Raw genomic sequence first — 12,353 nt, forward strand, 5'->3', positions numbered from 1 at the left:
CTCAAACACAACTCTGCCTCTCACCACAAGTCGTGGTGGCTCTTCAGGTCGCATGGGTGCTAAGCCTTGCATAGCCTGGGCATTTTTTCAGATCGATAAAGATGACCCAACTCGTGTTATCTGTAACATTTGTCAGCAAAAGCTAAGTAGAGGCCAAAAAATATATAGTTTGAGTACTTCATGCATGAACCGGCACATGGACATGAAGCATAAGTTGCAGTGGGAAGCTCAGTGTGCTACAATGCGGCCTAGCCGGCCGGGCCAACCACCGTCTGCCATATCTTGTGCATCCGCGGCCTCTTCATCCTCTGTGACTGGGGGGACAGCAGTCACACCTGTTTTGGGGCGCAGACCTGCCACCTCTTTACCCGCAACAGCCAGCGTGATTGGCAGGTCATCATTTTCTTTGGAGGTGGTAACACCAGCTGGTCTTGAGCGCTGTCCGACATCGATAGCACCACCTTTGGATCAAGGCAACCTAACATGTCCGCCTGCATCTTCCTCACAGACCGGCAGTTTGCCGGGGACACCCTTATCAACCCCGTCTAAGCACAATAGCCAGCCCTCGGTCCCTCAGATGTGGACAAGTAAAAGACCATTTCCTCCTAGCCATAAGAAAGCTAAGAGGTTGAATTTCACCATCTGCAAGCTCTTGGCTACAGAAATGCTGCCTTTCCGCCTGGTGGACACAGAGGATTTTCGAGACCTTATGTCCGTCGCAGTGCCCCAGTACCAGATGCCCAGTCGGCACTACTTCTCAAAGAAAGGTGTGCCTGCGCTCCACCAGCATGTCGCACACAACATCACCGCTTCTTTGAGAAACTCTGTGTGTGACAGGGTGCATTTCACCACAGACACTTGGACGAGTAGGCATGGACAAGGGCGTTACATGTCGCTGACTGGGCACTGGGTAACTATGGTGACAGCAGGACAAGGGGCTGCTGTCCAAGTCTTGCCGTCCCCACGAGTTGTGCGTCAATCCTCTTTATGTCAAAGTTCCTCCACTGCTTCTGCCTCCTCAACCTCCTCTCGGTCTTCCACCTGCACCCAAAGCCTGTCTGGTCATGCCACAAGCTTTCTAACTGCGCAGAAGGGATCCTGCACACCTCCTTACTATGCTGGCAGTAGGGCTCAACGTCATCAGGCGGTTTTTACATTGAAATGTCTGGGAAATGTGAGTCACACAGCTGAGGAGTTGTGGTCAGCTCTGGAGAACCAATTTCATGAATGGTTGTCTCCACTGGACCTGAAACCAGGGAAGGCCGTGTGCGACAATGCTGCAAACCTGGGTGCGGCCCTTCGCCGGGGCAATGTCACACATGTGCCTTGTATGGCTCACGTGTTGAACCTGGTTGTCCAGCAATTTTTAGCCCACTATCCCAGACTAGATGGCCTTCTGCAGAGGGCACGGTCGCTGTGTGCTCACTTCCGCCGTTCGCATCCCGCAGCTCAGCGACTTACATCTCTACAGAAGTCGTTGGGCCTGCCACTTCACCGGCTAAAATGCGATGTGCCTACCCGGTGAAATTCAACTCTGCACATGTTGCAGCGACTGTGGCAGCACCGACAAGCCCTGGTGCAATACGTTCTGACGTATAGCCTGGGCCAACGAGATTCAGAGGTGGGGCAAATCACGCTGGAGGAGTGGTCTCAGATCAGGGACCTATGCACCCTTCTGCACAGTTTTGAAATGGCGACGAAGATGTTTAGTGCTGACGATGCCATTATCAGCATGACTATTCCGGTGATTTACATGCTGGAGCACATGTTAAACAGAATTCGGAGTCAGGTGGTGGCACAAGAGGAGGTGGAGGAAGTAGAGGAGGAGGAGTTGTATGCGGAAGGGCTAACATCTGCAAGGTCCAGACGGTCGGCAGCACCAAGGCGGCAGGCATGTGAGGGTGGGGGAGATGGTTTTACCAGGGCGCATGGTAGCAGCCAAACTAGTGAGGAAGGTGCAGGAGCCCAGGAAGAAGTGGAGGACGAACTGATGGAAGACTCATCAGATGAGGGAGACCTTGATCACACTTCTGTTGTGCGAGGTTGGGGGGAGAGGACAGAGGAAGGAAGCATGATTGTTACCTCGCCACCAACACAACAGGGACTTGGTGCTCCTGGATGCGCAACACACATGAGTGCCTTCTTGCTGCACTACCTGCAACATGACCCTCGAATTGTGAGAATTAGAAATAATCCTGACTACTGGGTTGCCACACTGTTAGATCCCCGGTACAAAACTAAATTTGCAGAAATTATTCCTGCCATAGAAAGGGATGCACGCATGCAGGAGTATCAGCAGAGACTGTTGCAGAATCTTACATGTGCTTTTCCACAAAATACCAGTGGTGCACGTAGTGAATCTCACAGTTCCAACTTGCCAACCGTGGGACCGTCAAGTGTTCAGCACTCAAACCGTAACAGAACCACAGTATCTGCTGGTAACATCAATTTTGCGGAATCATTTCACCACTTTTTTAGCCCATACTTTGCAAGGCCACAGGAGACAAGAAGTCTGACACATAGTCAACGCCTAGAGACGATGGTACAGGAGTATCTCCAAGTAAACATTGAAGCCACGACTGTGTCACTGGACCCTTGCTCTTTTTTGGCTTCCAATCTGGATAAATGGCCGGAGCTAGCCACTTACGCCTTGGAGATCTTGTCATGCCCCGCAGCCAGCGTTCTGTCTGAACGTGTGTTCAGCGCTGCTGGTGGTGTGCTGACAGATAAGCGCACGCGGCTCTCCACTGATAATGTAGACAGACTCACGTTCATAAAGATGAACAAATCATGGATCCGAAACGACTTTTCTACCCCAGTGTCATCCTGGGGAGAGTAAAAGCTTGATGATTGGTTAAAATCACCCTACCAACCGTTTTAAGCTTTCAAATTACTAATCATGTTTATCTGTATCTTGACTGGAAAATAATTTGGGCTTTGTAGCAGTGTGCAGCACTGATCCTATTAGGCCATCTATAATAAGCTTCACCAGATTTAAAATTAAAAATAATTTTTAGCTGCATCTAGCCCGGAAAATAATTTTGGGGCTCCGAGATGCGCAAGACACATAAGTGCCTTCTTGCTGCACTACCTGCAGCATGACCCTCATATTGTCAGAATTCGAAGTAATCATGACTACTGGGTTGCCACACTCTTAGATCCCCCAAACTTTTCGATCAACCTTTTCATTTTAATAAAGACCAAAAAAATGGTCATTTTTGAAATTATAAGCATTAGCAGGTTGTTAGAAACTGAAATCAAACAGTTTTCAACTCAAAACTTTATTCTAGGTGATGTTACATTTTCACATAGGACCCCTTGTTCGAAAGGAGCTTCTGAACTCTCTCGTCCATTGAATTTGTCAGGTTTTGGATGGTTTCTGCTTCAATTGTTTTGCATGAGGACAGAATACCCTCCCAGAGCTGTTGCTTAGATGTGAACTGCCTCCCGCCATCATAGACACTCCTTTTAATGATGCTCCAAAGGTTCTGAATGGGGTAGAGGTCAGGGGAGCATGGGGGTCACACCATAAGTTTGTCCCCTTTTATGCCCATATCAGCCAGAGATGCAGATGTTTTATGTGCAGCATGAGATGGTGCATTATCATGCAGAAAAATGATCTTGCTGTGAAATACACGGTTCTTCTTCTTGAACCATGGCAGGAAGTGCTGTTTGAGAAAATCCACATACATTATGGAGTTCATCTTTAGCGCCTTCAGGGATCCTAAAGGGGCCGACAATCTCTCTCCCCATGATTCCAGCCCAAAAAATAACTCCACCTCCTCCTTGTTGGCGCTGTAGCCGTGTTTGCGTGGGGTGTCCATCAACCAGCCATCCTCCACTCCATTCATCTGGACCATCGAGCGCTGCACGGCACTCATCCGTGAACAAAACAGTTTTGAAATCAGTCTTCATGTAATGTTTGGCCCACTGGAGCCGTTTCTGCTTGTGTGAAGTGGATAGAGGAGGTCGACAGGATGGCGTATGCACAGCTGCAAACCTCTGAAGGACTCTGCATCTTGTTGTTCGGGGGACGTTGGAGGCACAAGCAGCTTCAAAAACTTGTCTGCTGCTATGACAAGGCTTTTTTGCCGCTGCTCTTTCAACCTGATGTAATTGCCTGTAGGAAAGAGTCCTCAATTTGCCCTTATCAGCACGCACACGTGTGTACTGTGAATCAGCTACATACTTCTTGATTGCCAAGACACTTCATCCTGATCATCGCACAATGTTGATTGTAGTCATGCCTTGACCTAAACACTCCACAATTTGTTGCTTCTCAGCAGCCGACACATCCTTTTTCTTTCCCATTTTGGCAGAAAATGTAGGCTGCTTAATAATGTGAGAGAGCCTTCTTAAGTAGTCTTGCCTTTCATTGGACACACCTGCCAAACTAATTAGCACAGGTGTCTGCAATTGCTTACAGTGATATAAAGAGCCCTGACACACATCACCATCAATGAGTTTAACTGACAAACAAACAAATTTTCCCTTATCACTCCTAAACACTTTTTGCATAATAATTTGGAACGCGGTGTACATGTGCTTTTCCACAAAACACCAGTGGTTCACGTAGTGAATCTTACAGTTCTAACTTGCCAACCGTGGTCTGTATGGAATTGTTCAATAAAGGGCCCAAAATTAAGATAACATAGATGGGAGAGGTCTCTATGAATAGGAATTCCTAAGTATTTGATACCCTGTGAGGGCCAGGCAAAGGGAAAGTTGGACTGGATGGAATCCTATATGGATTTAGGGAGGGAGACATCGAGGGCCTCAGACTTCGCTGCATTGATTTTAAAATTTTACCATGTAACAAAGTGATCTATTTCAGCCATAACAGCAGGGATGGATATATGTGATTGAGTGATATATACTAGGACATCATCAGCAAATAGAGAGCACTTGTACTCGGTGCCTCCCACCTCAATCCACCTAATATTGGGGTTATGGCGAATTGATGAGAGCAGGTGCTCCGTCACTAGGATGTATAAGAGAGGGGACAGAGGACATCCCTGCCTTGTCCCATTGGTGATTGTGAAAGGTGATGAAAATGTTCTGACGCACCCCCTGGGCCTTGGGACACCCGGAGCCGGACCCTTTTTGGTGGATGCTGGTGGTTGTAGTCTTCGTGGCGGCGATCCGGTTCCGTGGCTCAGGGCGGTCAAACCAGTGGCGGAACTATTTATGTGGTTTTGATGTTTAAATGTCCGACTACGCCACCCGTGGATTGCGGTCAGAGTGAACCGCCGCTACAGGGCAGACCGCTAAGGCTGGTGTTGTGGGTGCAGCAGAGCGTAGCATAACTCCCCACGGGAGGAGTATAGCCTCAGGGCAGTGTATGCGGAGGATGGGGGTGATGGTGCAGGGCAGCAGCAGTAACGACACGGAGTCAGTGATGCAGTTCAGGGCCTTTACTCACAGTTCTTATTATCCAGACCACGTCTGCAGGTAACGGCTACCCACGTCGTACTGTGCTCACCAGGTGAGGGGCTCAGACAACTCCCAGATAACTTTGGAGCGCTTCACAGGACCCCCTTTGTGTGTCCTTTGTCTGGCCTTTCTTACCAACACTTCTGTCCGGCTGCCTCGGGCCTCCTCTTGGTAAACTTGGCGCCAGTTTCCCTGACCCTATGTGGTGCCTTCCTAGCGGGTGGAGCAAGGGGCTGCGCCACATAAAATGTCAGAGCCTCCGGTTTCTAGCTGAGGGTCGTTTCCTGCCTCCACTAGTTCGGGGACCGGTCTCCCCCTTTGGCCTGACCCCTCCACGCAGGTGGATTCGGGCGTGCGGTGGCGACTCGCCCGTCCGCACCCCTGGGATCCCTTCATTCCTCGTTCCTGGAGCCTTCTCCGCTCCTCTTCCTTCCTTCTCCCTCTTGCAGGCCTGGGCCTCTGTTACTAGGCCCGCCTCCGGAGCAGAGCTCATGCAGAGCCCCTGCTCCCTGCCACTTCTGCTCAGACTTCTCTGCACTGAACTAAGATGGTGCCCACCTTTTATACTCCCTTCTCAATGCACCCAGGAACTGCTTCCTCCCTGCTCCTGCACTGCAGGGTTCCCCTTCCTCAGTGTTCCCTCCCCCCACTCCAGCCAGGGACAGGGACTGTCGTGCCCATCTCAGGGGCATATTGGTCGCCCTGCCCCACGGCAATGTGGTGTAATGCATGCAGGTGTCGGGTCCTGATCCACACTCCATCCTTATCTGAGAGTGAGATATCACACCTCTGGGTGAGGTGCAATACGTCTGTAGCAACCGAGCCCTCGGTGCTACAGTTCCATTTATCTTCAGCCTAGGTGACGTATTGTGATACAGGGCCGTGATTTTGGCTATAAAAGGGTCCCCTAGACCCCTACCCCAAGCTTTTTAAGAGAATCATATATGGCGTGCCAGGAGACTCTATGGAATGCTTTCTCAGCATCCAACGAGAGTATCTACTTACAAATTTTTAACTGCATCTAGCCCAGGAAATACTTTGTGCCTAGTAGCAGTGTCTGCTAGTCAGCGGATTATCCCGGCTGTTAAGCAAGCTACACCACCTGTAGTTTGGACACTTAATTTTTTCAAAGGAAATGCTTCGGGACCACGGGATACTCAGTGAAGAGCATCAGGAGGCACCCCAAGGCATAGGGGCTGGGACTGGCACTAGGATGCCTTGCGGTGGACAGCCGAGCTCGATCCTTATAAAAGCTTTTTAACTGCAGCAGCTTTAGTGGATGCTACTGGAGCTGGAATTACGCGGCTGCTGGCATGAGACTTGCCCTCCAATAGATCCTTGTAAATGGATTTAAAGTGTATTCATTCAAATTAGAGGGACAATTTAAATTAAAAAGCTTAGAGCTGCCTCCACCACAGGGGGGCTCTCTCGACCCACCAGCGGACAGGCACCAGTATTGGGAGAGGGGGGCTGGCCGTCAGGGTTCACCGCGGCTCTGGCACAAACCCGGCGACACGGAGGTGGCACGGGCAGGAGTGGACTGGCCGTCTCGGCTTCTCACTTTTTGGATTTTAGAAAGGCATGACATGCCTATATCTGTGTCTCCCCCTCCTTTTACTCCTCCACCTCTTTTCTTTTCGCATGACTATATGTACTTGTCACTTTTCCATGTGTTAGTTGTGTCTTCTGAGCAGTTTGTCAGCTTTTGGACACCTTTGAAGGTGTTTTCTATGTGTTTCTATGTGTTTTTGTTTGCCTGCCATTGGTTTTAACGGTGTTCGAAGGTGTTCGACGAACAGTTCGACGAACAGTTCGGCGAACACACGGGTGTTCGACGAACCGAACCGAACTCGAACACTACGGGGGTGGCTCAACACTAGTCAGGATGGTACATATGTCAGACATCCAGGTCCACTCCTGAGGTCTTATGTGTGGAGTCTGACCTGAATATCGACGGCCTTGTTGCAGCTGGTACTCCACAACTGCTCTCTTCTGCTCACAAATCCTTTGCAACATGTGGAGGGTAGAGTTCCAACGTGTGGGGACATCACACACCCGTCGGTGTGCCGGAAGCTGAAAACGCTGCTGCAACACAGCAAGGGCGGCGGAAGCTGTAGCCGACTTGCGAAAATGAGGTGACAGGCGGCGTACTTTCACGAGCAGATCTGGCAACTCGGGGTACGATTTAAGAAACCGCTGAACCACGAGGTTAAGCACATGAGCCAAGCATGGTACGTGTGTGATCTCACCTCGCCTCAGAGCCGCCACCAGGTTATGGCCATTGTCACACACGGCCATGCCGGGATGTAGGTTCAGCGGTCTCAGCCACAGATCTGCCTGCTCTTTCACAGCTGTCCACAACTCACAAGCAGTGTGAGGTTTATCACCTAAGCTTATGAGTTTCAGCACAGCCTGTTGCCGCTTGGCGGAGGCAGTACTGCAATGCTTCCAGCTTGTAACTGATGTGGTGATATCTGAGATGGAGGCTGAACATGAGGAGGAGGAGGAGGAGGAGGAGGATGCGCAGGATCTGTACACTGTGGGGGCAACTCTGACTGACATAGGGCCCGCAATCCTCGGTGTGGGGAGGATGTGTTCCGTCCCAAGGTCCGACAGGGTCCCGGCTTCCACTATGTTTACCCAGTGTGCCGTCAGAGAGATGTACCGTCCCTGGCCACAAGCACTTGTCCACTTGTCCGTTGTCAGGTGGACTTTCCCAGTAACTGCGTTGTTGTGGGTACGGCAGATGCTTTGGGACACGTGCTTGTGTAGTGCGGGGATGGCACACCGGGCAAAATGGTGTCGGCTGGGGACCGAGTACAGGGGGACGGCCACCGCCATAAGATTGCGGAAGGATTCCGTCTCAACCAGCCTAAAAGGCAGCATTTCCAATGCAAGCAGTCGTGAAATGTGCGAATTTAGGACTGTGGCCTGTGGGGCGTTAGCTGCGAATTTCCGCTTTCGTTCAAAGGTCTGGGATATGGACAATTGAACGCTGCGGTGGGACGTGGACGTGGACGTTGATGCTGTTTCTTGAGAAACTGCCATAACAAGTGAAGACTGAGAGGAGGGGGCATCTTTACATGCAGTATGGACAGGGGATTGCCTTGCACACATAACAGGGGGTTCTATTGCACACACAACAGTGGAAGAAGCAGTGGTGACACCCGCTGACACTGGTCGTGGACCCTGGGTTTCGCCCCACAAAGTCGGGTGCTTTGCTGCCATGTGCCTGATCATGCTGGTGGTGGTCAGGCTGGTAGTTTTGTCACCCCTGCTGATGCTGGCATGGCAGGTGGAACATATGGCCTTTTTGGGGTTATCAGCAGAGTCTTTAAAAAAATTACAGACTCTGGAAGACCTACCGCTTGTACTGGCAACATCCCTCGTGTTGGTGTTGCGGGGAACGGTTGCCTGCCTTCTGTCTGCGGCCACCACACTGCTTCTTCCTGCCTGTTGGAGTACTCTGCCTCCCTCCCCCTGTGTGCTGCTGGCCTCACTCTGCATGTCCTCCTTCCACGTTGGGTCAGTTACTAAATCATCCACCACCTCCTCCTCTTCCACTTGCGCACCACGATCCTCCTCCTCACTTCCTGGCAATTGTGTCTCGTCATCGTCCACCTCTTGTGACAGATTGCCAACGTCGACTTCCTGTGGCCATGGCTGTTCAAATATTTGGGCATCGCAACATGGGATCTCCTCTTCCACCACTTCAAGCGTATCAGGCGAGGGGCCCAAATATGGAAATAGACCAGTGAACAGCTCTTCAGAGTGTCCAAGTGTGGGATTACTTGCTGTCTGACGACACTCGGCATGGTGGGAGGAAGGAGCATCAGGGTGAGGAGGAGTATGCGGTCGAGACTCACGGCTACTAAGAGTTGACCGTGTGGAAGACAGACCGGAGATGGTGGTGCCCGGGTAACTGGAAGTATTGTCTGCTATCCAATTAATAACCTGTTCACACTGATCAGTTCTCAATACTGGTGTTGTTCTGTGCTTCCCTAGTAATTCGGTCAAGAAGTGGGAGCGAGAAGATGTGGCTGTTGGTTGTGGCACATTTTCACCTTGGCCACGGCCCCGTCCTCTGCACGAACCATCACCAGAACGTCCACTTCCACGTCCCTTGCCACGCGCCTTGCCCATTGTAAATGAAGTAAAATAGCTTACACTTGCAATATCAATGGAAAAAGGGTAATAAAGAGTAGATTAGAACCATGGAAGAGGAAAACCACAGTTATTGTTTACTGGGGTATACCACACTTTTTTAAATAGAGATATTTGCGGCTGAACAGTGAGCGACACACTCAAACTGCTTTTTTTTTAGATACCAAAGGCCCAAAATTGGATAGTACAGCGATTTGACCCGTGGAACTGCGAAACCACACTGGGATGTCGGACCTACACAAGACTATTTTCAACAGATATATTTTTGTGTCACAACAGTCAGGAGACACTACTGCTTTTCTTTACGGAAAAAACTACCAAAACCTGATTAATCGAGATTTTTTACCGTGGAACAGCAAAACCACAGTTATCATTTACTGGTGTATACCAGGCTTTTTAAAATATATATATATTTGCGGCTGAACAGTGAGCGACACACTCAAACTGTTTTTTTTAGATACAAATGGCCCAAAAGTGGATAATGCAGAGGTTTGTACCGTGGAACTGCAAAACCACACTTGTATTTCTCGGGCCTACACCAGACTATTTTCAACAGATATATTTGTGTCTGAAAAATCAGGGAGACACTATATATTTTTTTTTTTACAGAAAAAAATACAAAAAGCAGGATAATAGAGATTTTTTACCGTGGAACAGCAAAAGCACACTTCTGTCTCTCTGGCCTACACCAGACTATTTTCAACAGATATATTTGTGTCTGAAAAATCAGGGAGACACTATTATTATTTTTATACAGCAAAAAATGCCAAAAACAGGATAATAGAGATGTTTTACCGTGGAACATCAAAACCACAGTAATAATTTACTGGTGTATACCAGGCTTTTTAAAATATATATATATTTGCGGCTGAACAGTGAGCAGCACACTCAAACAGTTTTTTTTAGATACAAATGGCCCAAAAGTGGATAATACAGAGGTTTGTACCGTGGAACTGCAAAACCACACTTGTATTTCTCGGGCCTACACCAGACTATTTTCAACAGATATATTTGTGTCTGAAAAATCAGGGAGACACTATTATTATTTTTATACAGCAAAAAATGCCAAAAACAGGATAATAGAGATATTTTACTGTGGAACATCAAAACCACAGTAATAATTTACTGGTGTATACCAGGCTTTTTAAAATATATATATTTGCAGCTGAACAGTGAGCGACACACTCAAACTGTTTTTTTTAGATACAAATGGCCCAAAGTGGATAATACAGAGGTTTGTACCGTGGAACTGCAAAACCACACTTGTATTTCTCGGGCCTACACCAGACTATTTTCAACAGATATATTTGTGTCTGAAAAATCAGGGAGACACTATTTTTTTTTTTTACAGCAAAAAATGCAAAAAGCAGGATAATAGAGATTTTTTACCGTGGAACAGCAAAAGCACACTTCTGTCTCTCTGGCCTACACCAGACTATTTTCAACAGATATATTTGGGTCTGAAAAATCAGGGAGACACTATTATTATTTTTTACAGCAAAAAATGCCAAAAACAGGATAATAGAGATGTTTTACCGTGGAACATCAAAACCACAGTAATAATTTACTGGTGTATACCAGGCTTTTTAAAATATATATATATTTGCGGCTGAACAGTGAGCGACACACTCAAACTGTTTTTTTTTTAGATACAAATGGCCCAAAAGTGGATAATACAGAGGTTTGTACCGTGGAACTGCAAAACCACACTTGTATTTCTCGGGCCTACACCAGACTATTTTCAACAGATATATTTGTGTCTGAAAAATCAGGGAGACACTATTTTTTTTTTTTTTACAGCAAAAAATGCAAAAAGGATAATAGAGATTTTTTTACCATGGAACAGCAAAAGCACACTTCTGTCTCTCTGGCCTACACCAGACTATTTTCAACAGATATATTTGTGTCTTAAAAATCAGGGAGACACTATTATTATTTTTATACTGCAAAAAATGCCAAAAACAGGATAATAGAGATGTTTTACCGTGGAACATCAAAACCACAGTAATAATTTACTGGTGTATACCAGGCTTTTTAAAATATATATATATTTGCGGCTGAACAGTGAGCGACACACTCAAACTGTTTTTTTTTAGATACAAATGGCCCAAAAGTGGATAATACAGAGGTTTGTACCGTGGAACTGCAAAACCACACTTGTATTTCTCGGGCCTACACCAGACTATTTTCAACAGATATATTTGTGTCTGAAAAATCAGGGAGACACTATTTTTTTTTTTTACAGCAAAAAATGCAAAAAGCAGGATAATAGAGATTTTTTACCGTGGAGCAGCAAAAGCACACTTCTGTCTCTCTGGCCTACACCAGACTATTTTCAACAGATATATTTGTGTCTGAAAAATCAGGGAGACACTATTATTATTTTTATACAGCAAAAAATGCCAAAAGCAGGATAATAGAGATGTTTTACCGTGGAACATCAAAACCACAGTAATAATTTACTGGTGTATACCAGGCTTTTTAAAAAATATATATATTTGCGGCTGAACAGTGAGCGACACACTCAAACTGTTTTTTTTAGATACAAATGGCCCATAGAACTGCAAAACCACACTTCTATTTCTCTGGCCTACACCAGACTATTTTCAACAGATATATTTGTGTCTGAAAAATCAGAGGCACACTTTTTTTTTTTTGGGGGGGGGGGCACCAAAAGGTTAATAAGATGGGTATTTGTACATTGTGAAGGAGGAAAAAAAAAAGAGGATTTAGATAAAAAAAAGGATTTTTCCTGG

This window comes from Phyllobates terribilis, unplaced genomic scaffold (genome assembly GCF_046119375.1).
Source record: "Phyllobates terribilis strain yellow unplaced genomic scaffold, ASM4611937v1 Scaffold_1__5_contigs__length_1240528914, whole genome shotgun sequence".
NCBI classification, from domain to species: domain Eukaryota; kingdom Metazoa; phylum Chordata; class Amphibia; order Anura; family Dendrobatidae; genus Phyllobates; species Phyllobates terribilis.